Consider the following 13,448-nt stretch of genomic DNA (forward strand, 5'->3'; position numbering starts at 1 on the left):
TGGTACCCGAAGGGCTGAACGTGACACCCACAACTGAGGAGCTGCTGCTGTTCTTATTCTCTCCCACCAGTTCCTATGAGACCCCAGGACTGGAAAAGGGGTGTCCGTTGTTTTCACCCAACACCTTCACGTGCTGCCAGCGGTGCTGATGGGGATGGTGGTAGTGATGCTATGAAACCGGCATGTACTTGTCTTTAATCCAGCTCTTGGTGAACTTGGCTGGATTGCAATTTCCAGGTTGCTCTTAACTACACGTTGCTGAGGCTCCTTTTCCATTACTTTATCCAATTGCAGCTATTACTTCACAGGGACAGACTCTGGAAGGATCAGAGGGATTTTGAGGGATATGAGTGCCAAGAGTCTCATGAGCGGCACATGGTCTCCATGAAGCTGATCCCATGGTATCCCCTGCAAATGAGGGAGATGGTGGTTCATACACATCATGCCAGATGCCCACTGCCTTGTTTCTGTGATCACCTTGTTTCTCTCCAATAGCTAAGAATTGCCTGGGGGTTGCCGGCGCTGCCCTCAGCCCTGCCACCTCCAAGGCTGCTGGTCCACATTCAGGTTTTGGCTACCTGCTGTGACTTCCTGGCTGAAACTAGAACTGGTGCGTTGCTCTGGACTTGTCCTGGTGTGGCCAGAAGTTGAGCCTGGCTGCAAACTCAGCCCCGGGTGCTGTGGCAAGAGCCTTCCAGCTCTTGCACTGTGTTTTGCAGTATGCTTTACTATGGTATCTCTGGTCAGGCTTAGGAGGAGACTGTCTTTCCTGCTTCATAAAGTGGAAATAAACTCGTGGAGCTGGAGTCTAGTCAGTAATATTGTGATGAGAAGTTCATTACCAGGATGATAACATGATGGCGATTTCACTCTGAAATCACTAAAATTTTGTTGTGGTTGCATTTTGTACATTTTAGGGGCAGCCTCACCTGCTTGTCTAACTTTTTCTTATTAAAAACTGATTGAAAAAAAAATGACTCAAGAGAGGAGAGCCAGTGACAGCCCCAAACAGCAGCATTCGTGATGATCCTCCCACGGGTGGTTGCATGCTGGAGCCTCGCTCCTCTGCCATCACTTTAAATCCTGCTTGTGTCGGTCAGCCTTAGCAGGTTGGGTAAGAGACTGCGTATTCCCCCCAGGAGTGATGGGTGCTTGGGTTTAGGCACAGTTCAGTTGACGACTTCAACAACCTCAGCTGAGGGTCCGTGACTGGTCCTCTCACTGGTGCTGGGAATTTTGCTACTGACTTTAGTAGCTCCTCATGTCTCTGGCCAAAGAGCTAGTGCAGCTTTGGTGTGGAAATGAGACCTTCGCTGCCTTGTCCCACACGTGCTGGGCTGTTGATATCTATGACTATCTGTTGCTAGCTCTCATGTGCTCCAAATAACTGAGTAATGATGCATTTATTTTCTCTTATTTGTCTGTGTTTTCTGGATTAGCAGTACTCTAATGTAGTTCATCTGTGAAATAGCCCCATAAAATCGACCTTAGGCAGTTTTAAAGCGCACACTCCATCTTCAAAGGTGGAAATAACTCTCTGTTTTTACAGCAGAGACTTTAAAGTGGCACGCTTGTAAACCTTTCTTGGATCGGTGGTTTATTGAGAGCTGCTCGTTCCAGCTTCTGGCACTCTTCCTCAGAGCTTACACCTGGCTGTCCAAAAGTGGAAGTCTAGCGAGGAGTCCTGGCGATCTTGAGCAGACAAAGTCACTTGCAAAAATGTTGGCTTCTGCTTTTGTTTGTTATGAATCAAATTTGGGGGTGCAAGAAGTGAAAGCTAAACTAAGTGAGTCTATTGCAATTTCCGTGTTCCCTTTATTGCACTATCTGAGCTTCTTACAGGCTTTGAAACGTTTGGTTGTGCAATTGCTGGGTAAGGAAGGAAGTGTGATTATTCCTACTTTGCATGTGGGAAGCAGCTTAGGAGAATAAGGATGGGAGTTGTCTTGCTTAAGGATGCCTGCCTAAAAATTTAGGCCTCTGATTTAACTTAGTCTGCAGGCTCCTCCTGAAGAGGGGTTCAAGTTGGATGGGATGAGCTGACCTCCACACCAGGTGCTCACTCTATCTGTAGATGTTGATTTGCTTAGAGGTTCACCTCATTTTTGCATAGGTAAAGTTGGAGGCAATGAATTCTACCCCTGGAATGGACCCAGTGTCACCATGGAGCTTTACAGCAAAGCAAATAGTTGATGTGGGTTCTCCAAAGTCAGCAGCTCATTATTTTTGCTCAGTTATCTTGCTTCATGCCTTGGACTCCCATAATTTTTTTTTGGCTCTGGATGATAATCCTGAAGTTGCCAGCCTTAATTACACTGTTGTAACAAACAAGATACCAAGAGTTTTGGCTGGTCTTTACATTGATATGTTGTTGGCTGTGCAGCAGGTTCACAAAGGTATTTAGGGTGTTAGAGGCTTTCTTCATTTCGCTATGCACTTTGGTGTGCTGGTAAGAGCCTTTGTGGGCATGCCAGCAGGGCTGCTGGTGGTTCAGGGTGTTCAGAGAAGAAGGTGTAAACCACTCTGGCAGCAAGTCTAACTGAACAGTTGTCATGCACATGAATAAGCCCCTTCTGGACCTAAGCACAGTGCACCTGACCTGGCCATCAACCAGCTCATCTGAATGCTTGTCATGATCAAGCATTTTGTAGGCAAGTAATGGCACAGTTTTCTTCTTTAGATGGTGGTATCGACTTGCTGTCAGCCTTGCATCCCAGAGTGGTTCTCCCTCTCTGAGCAGCTGTGCTTTGGGGATTCTTTTGGAGGGGAACTGATTTATCCTGCTTAATCCACTCATCTAGCAGGGTTGTCCAGCTCAGTAGTGGAGAAGCCTGAGTGATAGCTTCTCTTGGTCCATTGCTCTGAGGTTGCAGCTGGGTCTTGCTATTGATGCTGTTCTCTGCATGCAGTGGGAAGTGCGGGAAGTCCTGTCGCAGCCTGACTTACTCTGACGCTTCCTTGCCAGTAACTTTTACCCAGTGGAGGAAGCTCTGGAAGAAGAGGGGATGGTTAGGGTGGGGTCAGGTTATGAACTTCTTGAGGAACGACCTAGATGGCTTGGAAAGTGAACTTGCCTATCTGCATGACCAATCAACTTAAAACTTTCCCTAGTCTTAACTAGGCATTCAAAAAGGCAGCTCCATCTCTCAGATTCAAGGTACCTCTGCCATCTGAAAGGCTGAAGCTGCGTGTGCCTGTTGAGGAGCATGAATGGCCACTGATAGCAAAATGCAGACAAATTTTCTTAGTGGTTTATCCCAGAAGAGCAAATGTTGACCACCCTTTATTTTCTTTTCCCCAAGCCATCAGACTTCAGGACAACGGCCTTGCAAACCCATGAGTTTCCTTCTAGGGATTGACTCAACATGCCTGTAGAGCCCCCACCGAGATTTGCTGTCCATGAGGATTTGGTGCCTCTCAGAAAGTAAATTTTCCCTGTTTGTTCTGGGGAGATGCAAGCCTCTGTGCTCAGAGCCCCTAAAGATGGTAGATCTTGTGATAGCTCTTGTATGTCCTGTTTTCTCAATAACTCCCAACAAGGTGTAAATTATGGATGTTGTGTTTTGACCTTGTGACTGTCAGTATGCATCTCTCTGCTAATTAATGCACTGTAATTCCTGTGCTAGCAGATATTACCTCTAAAAATATCTAGAGGTGCCTCTCTGGCGATAAGGCTATGGCAATAAGTTTTAAGCAGGGAATACGTTAAGACCTGATCTGCTCTTTAGCTGTGCTGTAGAAAGCTTCTGGTAATGGGGCTTATCAAACTCCCTTGGGAAAGGGAGGCAGGAGATTTTGCCCTCTAAATGGGAATAACATTTCCGTTGGTGTCAGCAGAAACCCAAGCTATTATGCCTGTAAGGACAGCCTTCTATGTGTGGAGTGATGCTTGAATCTGCCGTCCAGGCTGGGAGGCAGAGCCAGGCTGCTTGGGGGAGTGTAAGTCCCGGCCTCCGTGCCCACACTGAGCAAATGGGGGGAAACCCTGGTGATATATGGTGGAAAGAGTCTTTCCTTCAGGTGTTTGTCAGTAGTTGGTTGGTACGTAGCTGTTCCTCTAGCATCAAGATGGGAAGAATCCAGCCCCATGAATGTGCGGGGAGGAGCGGACCTCTTGGTTGCTCTGGATCTGCTCTTTCCCCATCACAAGACAGTGCTGCATGGCTGTGGGAAGGGGCCAAGGGAACTGACCCCCTTCGAACAAGAAGAGAGGACCCCAGGATTGCTCAAACCCAGCCTAGCCATGTGTGTCATCATTTAAGGGAGCACAGAAGGTCATGGCTTGGACCTGGACTGCTGCTTCCACATGTCTTTCCTTCCCCAGCCTCTCTGTTGCTGAGCCGCACGCCCTGCTTTGGTATCTTGCAGCCTCACGAGCACCAAGGGGTTATTTCTGACCGGATCATTTGTGTGTGGTCTTTATTTTTGTATTTTCTTGAACACGACTGTTGAGTTTCCTGGAACTGCTTGGCCCAAACCAGAGCCTTTTGCATGTTAACAGCCTCACAGCTCGTTTGCGCAGCGTGGCGGGTGCCACGTGTGGCTCTCGGATGTGGCAGGAGAGTGAAATCATTGTCCAGAATAGGAAACAGTGGCACAACTTCCCCCCGGCTCCAGAGCACTTCTCCTTTTGGCACCAGCGCGCGGGAAGGTGAAGTAAGATCTCTGTCGAAAATGCAGAAGTGCACGTTGCTCTTGGAAACCATTTCAATGGGCCAGCCCACGGCGGAGCCCTTGGCCTCGGCTGGTGGGGAGGGGTATGTTTTTGCGCAGATGGATTCAGCCCCATGGCTTGTGGCTTCCTCTTCAGACGGGAAGTCTACTCGGTGCGTAACGAGAGGCAGAGGATGGGTGGGCTGCAGGCTCTGCAGTCTTTGCTCCAGAGAGTTGCCTTCTTCAGTTCTTCTGCCCTTGGAAGCTAGCAGTCCGTGTCCTTGCTTGCCCGTGCGTTGTCTTAAACATCAGCCCTGCTCGTGGCAGGTTGCTTAATCCCACAGGATTATTCCCACTTTCTGTGATGGTTTGTCTCGTGCTCCCAGAGAGGGAGAGCCATCGTCCAAGCCTGCGCTGTGCTTGTTTGGATGTTGTTGGCTGTTTGCAATGGCTGCTGCTGGGGAGGGACTGAGGCTGCCGGGGTTTTGGCTGGAATTTTCTTTGACCTCATTTGATTACTGAGTCCTGTGTGCTCAGTAGTAGGGCAAAAACACCACAGGGAAAGTAGCTTATGCAAAAAATACCTAGAGCCAATACATTTCCAGATACACAAATGACTTTTCAAGGTCACACGGCAGATCCTGCAGTAGACCACAAGCCTCACTCGCAAAATCCTTGAGAACGACTCAGCCGTGGCATAAGGCAGCTGATGGGCTGTGCGAGGCCATGGGGGGAAAGTAGGCGTGGACACGTCAGGGAAAGCAGATGTGGTTCAGGGCACGCTATGGATGAAGACGACTGAGGGTAAGTCACTCTGCCTCTGTGGGCTCCTGGGTCCCACATACAGCCATAGCAGATCTTTCCTCCCCCAGACTGTGCTGGGCGCAAGCATTGCTGCTGCTGCAGCTCCAGGGGCTTTGGTGCATTGGTGGAAGGAAGAGCGTGCACCCCCATGAGGAGAGCAGCCTTTGCATCTTTTACCCCAGCTCTGCTCTCTGCTGGAGCACGATGTTCTCCGGCTATTTAGAGGGTGAGGTTGGGAGGGGCTAGAGGAAAAGCTGGGAGTGTTGTCTAGAGAGGAGGTGCTGTCATGAGGGAAGTGTCTGTAAGTGTTGGCAGTGACAACAGGCAGAGCGGAGCGGTTGTGAGTCCAGCACTGCAGCTGGTGCAGGACCTCCGTCGTCTCTTCCCAGATCTACCAGGGGCTTGCCCTGACACCTTGGGTGAGTTACTTTTTCTTCTCTTGGCTCTTTTCAGCCCTTTTTCCTACCAGTGGCACATTGGAGCAGCGAGTCTGCGTGTTTGGGGCCATAGCACAGGCTGCCACCACCATTTCTGTCAAGGAGGGATGTGAAGGGGGGCAATCCACAACTGACAGTGCTGGGCTGCAAGATGTCCTAGTGCAGATGTGTTATTCCTCTAAACTGTGCTTCCTCTACTTGAGCTTTCTGCAAGAAAAGGACAAGATATGATTATGGACTATATACATACACACCCACACCCCAGATGTAAGAAGTTTGTAGCCCTGGTTAGAAGTGTCTGGCCAGTCCTGTGTGCGTCACTGACATCTTCCAACATGCAAATGGAGATCAGCTGCTGCTGGAGGACTGAACTTCTACAAGTAGGACTGTTCCACTCCATGCTGAAATGGCCAAACCCAGGCCATGGGCTAGAACATGCTCGATTTGGGCAGATCATAGAGTATTTTCAAGTTTTGCCTGTCTCGGGATTGCTAATATGAGAAGCTGTGGTTCAGCTTCTGCCACTTGCTTGGTTGGGTTGTGAATCTCAAGCCATGACAAACGGCTGCAGCTTTCTGTCTGAGTGGGTGGGGGTAAGCTCCAGCATGAGGAGTATCTCCTCAACTTGAACTGGAGCTTTTGTCTTTGAAAGCCAGAGCAAAACCAGAAGAGCCACCTCCATCCCGTTGTGGCAGTGAAGTCCACGTGAGCGTTGCTGTCGGTGTTTCTGCAGGGCCAGATGTCCCAGCTCTCAGTGTAGCTGCAGCAGGGTTTGTGTCGGGCTGTTGAGCTGCTGTGGTGCACGTTAGGTTGCAAACAGGCAGAGCAGCTCTGCCGTGATGCAAACACAGTTATTTGGACTGTTTAGACACTGTTTCTTAGTATTCAGATTAATGCTGAAACTGCTGAACTTCTAAGAGGACATGTCCATTTGTGATGCTATGAAGGATCATGGACTTCTAGCACTAAGTGACAAATGTTGGATCACTTTGACAGTAGATTTAAACCCAGATCTCTTGTATCCCAGCAGGCAGCTTCATCTGCAAAGCCGTTCTCTCCTTGCCAAGGATGCTGCAATGGTTTAGGAGTGGTCCTAGGAGTTGAGAACATCAAAAAGATGAAGAAAAGGCTTTGTTTGACACCAAAATTTTCAGCGGAGAACAGACATTTTCGTGTATACGAACTGAATTTTTTCCCCAAACCAAAACAGGAGGCAAATGCACACACCCTGTGTGCCTGCCTCCTGCCAGCATCCAAGACCCCGGTGAAGGCGCCGGCAGGGGAGGTGGCAGCCTGGAGCGGGTGCTGCTTGGGTCCCCTTCGGCGTGAGCATCTTGTCTGCCAGGTGATGAGCTCTTATGGGAGTGAGAAGCTCTTCCAGCCTGGGGGGTACCTGAAAGTTCGATGTTTCAAAGGTTTTTTTTTTTCTTCCGCAGCTCTAATTTTAATGGCGGTGCTTGGGATAAGTACTTTGAAGCCTTAATTGCAATTATGAATCTTCCTCTGTTCCCAGGTTTCCCCTAATTGGCTTCCTGTGAGAATTTACAAAGATGGTAAAAACAAAACTGCTGTTTTTGTGAGGGAGTTGGTAGCGTGAGATTCCTGAGCCCAAATAAAACTCAGCTCAGCCGAGACTTCTCGTGCGCTGCTGTGCAGTGCTGTAATCAGACCCATGGCCAGACGCTCACAAGGGTGGCATTATATAAAACGTAAGCTGATTTACATGCTTGCATTTTGAAAGTGCTAATCTATTTTGATTTTTATTCCCCCCCCCCCCCTTTTTCTTTTCAGCCTTCTCTAATCTTCTGCGATCTCTGCCAGGTTCCCAGCTCCTTTGGCTGGAATAGGCCCCAGCTAAATCCTTTATCTGTCTATTTGGCAACCCTGGGCGAAGTAGTTAGCAAACGAACGGCACTTTTCCTGGCTCATTAATTAGATTTACTGAGCTGAGTGGTTGCTGCTGCCGCTGCAATAGTCTGGGCAAGGCAGTTCTGTTATTTTGTTTCTTAGGAATTCGAGTTTTAAAAAAATAGAGTTCCAAGGCAGTTCTGGTGCTAGCGGTTGAATCCGCGGCTCCCCTGCGTGCGCTGCCATTGAGGACACGTGTTTTTCTCATGCGTAGCTTTATTTCTGCAGTTTGCTGCTGCTTGAGCAGTTCTGATGGTGTGTCATTGTTTTACTGCTTGAAAAGTTTGAGGATGGCTATCTGGTATTCTACTCTTGAGGTGCCCGTGGCAGGATATCTCGGTTAAGGCAAGTGGTTCTTGTGGGTTAGAAACAATCTCTGCAAAATATTAGTATGTTTTTATGTATAATAAATATGCTTTTTGATATGTCCTGCTCTGCCAGCCTTACCTGCAAGGGTTATAAATGGGATTGTGAAGGCTACATTAGGAAATAAAAATAACAGGATGAAAGAAAATGATGCTTTCACCTTTATCTGCCACTGCTTCGCAGCCAGCGGCTAACGGAGCACGCTGCAGCAGAAGCCCCTGCCTCTGCTTTTGGAGGAGGAAACTGAGGCACAGAGAGGTCACTCACCATGCCATGGCACCGGAGCTCTTGGTTTCTATTGCGGACTTTCGGTTCCCTTTGTAACCACTAGACAACACTGTCTTTTTTCTCGGCTTGATGTCTGAGCAGCCTGGGCAGGAGGCAAGCGTTGGGGGTCTTGTCTTGTGTTGCAACCTGGGAACCCAGTGCCAGGGCGCTGGGGCACCCTGTGGATGCTGATGGATGCTAGCGATGTTGATGTGCTGCTGTTGCTGTCATCCCGTTTCCAAATGGGCAATTCGGACATCGAGAGACCAAGGTGGGGGTCACTCAGCCTGTGTTGGGGACAAGGGGAGGAGAGTCTCTCCAGAGAAAGAATGGGGCAGTATTTAAGCTCCTTGTGTATAGGGCACTTCGTTTGTTGGTATAAACATCTAAAACTAAAATTAATGACTTGCCCATGATTGGATGAGGTGATGCAAAAGACTGATAGATGTGTCTTGTTGCCTTGTGCTCCTCCAGTCCTGCAGATGCACAGGGGGTGGCTCTGCTTTGGCCTCCTGTTCCTCAAGGTTGCCATGGCTTTCCCTATAAAGGGGACATAGAGGAGAAGACTCGAAGTCCCTTTGCCTGCATTCAGTTGAGCATTTGACCCAGGCAGATTTGCAGTGGCTGGCATGGAAGGGGTGCTGCATGCTGTGAAATGCCATCCCGGGAAGGCGATGCTGCTCCTCGCCTGGGCACAGCCCGCAGCGATGGCGGCTCAGTGCAGACCCGTGGCTGCTCCAGACCATGCCCAGTGCAGGGTCTGCCCCGTCGGCTGGTGGATTGGACCTGAGAGGGTCTGGTCCTTCTTTCCTGGTCATTGCATCCCTGGTCACTGGGCTGGGAGCAGTGGGGTGAAGCACTGCAAATCCTGTGCTCATGGAGAGGTCAGTGCTTTTAGCACAGGCTCCCTAAAGCGACTATCCGTGTTAATTTTTATTGTGTTGTGTCCAACAGGAGACAACTATTGGAAGGCTCTGAAGGGAGGAGGATGTTCAGAAATTTTTGAAAGCCAAGGTTGGTGCCAGCTTCAACAGACAGACCCAGACAGGCTGCCTGTGCTGTCAGGCATCTCTCCCTCCAGGAAAGGGCTGGTTTGGTGCTGCGTCCCTCAGCTCCCGGACCCACTTTGCCCCTGCAGCTCCAGGGGATCAGAGGGTGGCTGCAGGCAAAACCAACCATGCATGCTACGTGTACCCTCTCATCTCATTACCCTGCCTGCTAACTCATTTCAATTTGGGCTGGGTTGTGCCTAGGCTGATAGAAAGAGCAAAACCCTATGGTGATTTGGGGCTAGCACCGCTTGTGCTTGCAAAAACTATCACGGTGTGTAGAGACTGCCGCAGTTACTGGAAGGAGTTTTTTAGGCAGAGCTGGGGGAGGAGAGCGAAAATAGCTGCAAAATGTCAGAAAGCTGTGACCAAAGGCAATTCGCACTTAACCCACTTGAGAATTGCCCTCCCAGAAAAGTAGCAATTGTTTATCTACCAAGGACCCACCGCTGCTAGAGGCAAACTGGCTGCTAATTGGTCTTTCTGCTAAAGGCGGAGCGGTCAGGCTGGCTAATTAGACAGTCTTTACACCTCCCCAGTTAATTTGGAGAGTGGAGCATATTCCCAAAGGGAGGTGGGCTTCCCAGGGAGGTGACCCCGTCGGTTCCCTGGGTCTTTTGATCCCTCCCGGTGGCGAGCGGAGAGCTGGCAGATGTGAGACACAAGCTGGAACTCTGTCTGTCAAAATAACCTCACAGTTACTTTGAGTTAACATTTTGAAGTTAAAAGCAAAGAAACAACTCGAAGTCACCCTGGAGGTAGGGGAATAGGTTGCTGCCAGCCTGGGAGCGCTGGGGTGGGAAGCCCGCAGGTCTGCTCCGAGCCTCCCAAAGCCATGGGCTGGCAGAGCAGAGCGGCCTTGCTTTGCTGAACCTGTGCTGTTTCTTTCTTTCTTTCTTGGTTTTTTTTTTTTTTTTCAATTCTTTTCAAAAACACCATCTTGGCACTTCTCAGAAATAAGAAACGGTCCTCGAGTGACCAGCTGAATTCCAGTGTGACCTGAGCAGTGAGTGTTGCAGATGAAATAGAAAGGGTGGAAAAGCTGGGAAAAGCACAGAATAAGCGTGGTGAGTGGGTTTTACAGCAGCTCTGAGGGTGAATGCTCTGGGTTTCAGGTGCTGTCAGGATACTGGCGTGGCCCTTGTCCTGCCACAGTCTTCCTGGGTGACCTGGACAAAGTCACTTTGCCTTTCCCCATCAGCCTCAGTTCCCCATCACTGCATGGCTAGTAGTGTGTTTTTCTTCCTCGGAGGAGTGATTTGAGAATAAGGGCATTAAATAATGTCTAAGTCTGGTGCTGAGGGAATGGGGGGTGAATAATTCCCAAAGATCGTGGCTATTGGGGGGAGCTGGTGCTAATCTGGGCTTTGACAATCAAGTATTTCAGCCTTAGGGTGGTGACACGTGGTTTTTCAAGCACAGCCTGGAAACTGTAAATCTTTTAAACTCTAAAAGCCATGCAAGCGTTGGGGCTGTTTTCTCTTTCTGCAGCTCTCTAATAAAGTGGGATGTGTCCAATGTCCCATCGCAGGGGCTCTGTCTGGACTCATGCCCCTTGCAGGGCTCTGCCACATCACCCCGGTTTGAGGCTGTTCCGGGAGGTGGCTGTGGTGAGCAGGACTATAGGAATCACTGGCCACGGAGGTGGGAATGGAGGAGAAAATCATGGGAAGGGAGAAGTTTGAGGCTGGCACCCATACTGTGAGGGTGCAGATGGAAGTGGGGGGCCCCACAGGCTTGAAACCAAGGTCAGAGTCTTCAGAGCCAGGCAGGGACTGCGTGGAAAGGAGTGCGATTGGGCCACCATGGGTTTTAGGGGCTTTGTCCCAGTTTGCTAAAAATACAGCTTGTCATAGCCCAGCCCCTCCTCAGCGAGCGGCAGGACGTGTGTTTGTGAGCTGCAGCTGGAGGGTAACTCATTCCCATCTGTGCTTGTGGCTTGGGGCTGCGAGGGCTTGTTCTTTCAGTAGCTGAGAGCTGCCGCTGTCGCAGGGTGCGGTCAGCCTCAGCCCTGTGCTGGGCTGCCCAAAACGGGCTCTGAGCCCTTCTCTGGGTCCCCTGGGGAAGGGGATGTGGCTGGCTGTTCTCGAGGGTGTCAGTGCTGCGATGGGAACGCAGGGTAAGCAAGGGGGAGCCTGTTGTATCAGGATCCCCATGTCCTTCAGGGGTGCTGCTGTCTCTGGGGGCTAAAGGGCTTTTTCTGGTCTGCTGGGACCCAAAACCAAGGAGCATCAAATCCCCAAGCTGCCCACGGGCCACCTCTTAGACCACTGTTTGTCCCTTTGTCTTGGTGAGAGGAGAAGGACCCTGGTGATGAGCCCATGAGGGGCATGACCAAGAGGTCTTTGCTAGCAGCATCCTCCTGATGAAGCCCATTGACATCCGCCTCGTGCTTGAGACTCGGAGGAAACCCTGGCAAGTGGGACCACAGGAGAATTTGGGTGCCCATCAGCAGCAGACCCTGTGTCAGCTCCAGCGACACCCCCGTAGTTACCTTTTGCAATGAGGACGCACTTGGATGACAGTTGGCTGATCGGCTCCCTACCCCCAAATAGATGCAGGTGGCAAATCCCATCATCGCTTGAACTGGTCTTCCAGTATGGAGAGCCTGTGGCAGCCCTTCTTCATCCCAGGAAACGTATTCCTGCTGGCAGGCCCAGATTTGGGGGGATTGGACGTGCATGGGGTGTGCCTTCATACCAGAGGCTCCCAAGCACCGTTAATCTCTGCTCCAATTCAGCTTAAAAACAAAGGGTGTGGGGGTTAATCTGATCATGGTTTGCTTTGGGGTTGGGACCTCTGGTTTTTATTAGATAAGAAGATTCAATGGCATGAAGCGTTGGGCTGGTTCTTACTTCAGAGCAATCCCCATGTCATTCAGACCAGGTATCGCCATTGCAACACAATTTTAGAGCAAAGAAAGAAAACAGAGACAAAACTAAAAACAGGAACCAGCAGATAAACAATACTCCGGTGCCACTGGCGCTGAGCTGAGCTCCTTCCTGCTCTCAACCATCTGGCAAGTCAGCGGCAAGGCTCGGGGGAGCCCAGCTCTCCCAGTCGGCTCTTCCCAGCAGGGAAATGATTGAAAAGCTTTTCCATTCATAAAAAAATTTGTCAGGGTGTGAGCTGAGCACTCGGCTCTTCTCCTCCGAGCATGCTCAGCTGGGATGCCCCATGTTTACTGCTCTGACCTGGGGCAAGACGTTTCGCCTGCCTGTGCCACGGGGTTAATGCCTTGCCCCAGCTCTGAGGAAGCCACAAGCATTTCCACAGCGGGTGAAGCGTTGAGTGGCAATGGCCGGTGAGCTCTCAAGGCGCAGGAGCGCAGTCAGCGCTCGGGGTCATAGCTGCCTCAGGGATGCCGGAGGTGGGCGAACCAGCACAGAAGCACCCTTGGTGGCAGGTACCAGCCTGGGTGCTGGTTTTCCTAGGCAGTGTCATTGAAAACTGGTGCGATGCTGGTCCCAGGGAGAGCCGGCTTGGTGGGGGCTTGCTCATTGCAATGTGACCCTAAACACTGGTGTGTGGAGGAAAATGTCTCATTTGATCAGAAATGAGAAGTTTCATTTTTTTCTGGCTTGATTTTTACTTTTTGAATCACAGTCAGACGAGTGCAAACACTGTTTCGAAATGATGAGTCGAAAGGTTTCATTCTGAGTCCTCGAGACCCCCCTCTCTCTGCTCCTCTCCTCGAGCACCCTCCAAGCAGATGCATTTTGCTGAAATCCAGTCCAATTCACTGAGGAATTTGCTTGCCTCGAAACAGTTTCTCCGATTATTTTGTTCTTTTTTGCTGTTTCTTGCAGCCCCGTTTTTACTCCTACTGTGATTTAATTTGTTGCTCTCCTTGCACGCCTTTCTGAAAACTTGACCCTAAAGCAGCATCTCCGTTCTCATCGGGGCTGGTCCCAAGGCCCCCCCACGTGCTGACCCGCAGGTGGGACATGGCAGCGCTGCACCC

At 50.3% G+C, this 13,448-nt stretch overlaps 1 protein-coding gene across 5 annotated transcripts in view; it reads left to right on the top strand.

Annotated features, from left to right (window-relative positions):
* PIK3R5 (phosphoinositide-3-kinase regulatory subunit 5) overlaps positions 1 to 13,448 on the top strand; it is a 62,563-nt gene that overhangs the window by 10,357 nt on the left and 38,758 nt on the right. Inside the window, exon 1 of one of the 5 annotated variants that reach the window (XM_087751158.1) lies at positions 5,777 to 5,876. The exons of the other annotated variants lie outside the window; for them this stretch is intronic. The gene's annotated coding sequence lies outside the window, so the exon portion shown is untranslated. Of the gene's footprint in view, positions 1 to 5,776; positions 5,877 to 13,448 lie in introns of those variants that run through there. 5 annotated transcript variants of the gene reach the window in all.

This window comes from Nipponia nippon, unplaced genomic scaffold, assembly GCF_047370975.1.
Source record: "Nipponia nippon isolate SJK-2023a ecotype South Korea unplaced genomic scaffold, ASM4737097v1 scaffold_14, whole genome shotgun sequence".
Lineage (NCBI taxonomy): Eukaryota > Metazoa > Chordata > Aves > Pelecaniformes > Threskiornithidae > Nipponia > Nipponia nippon.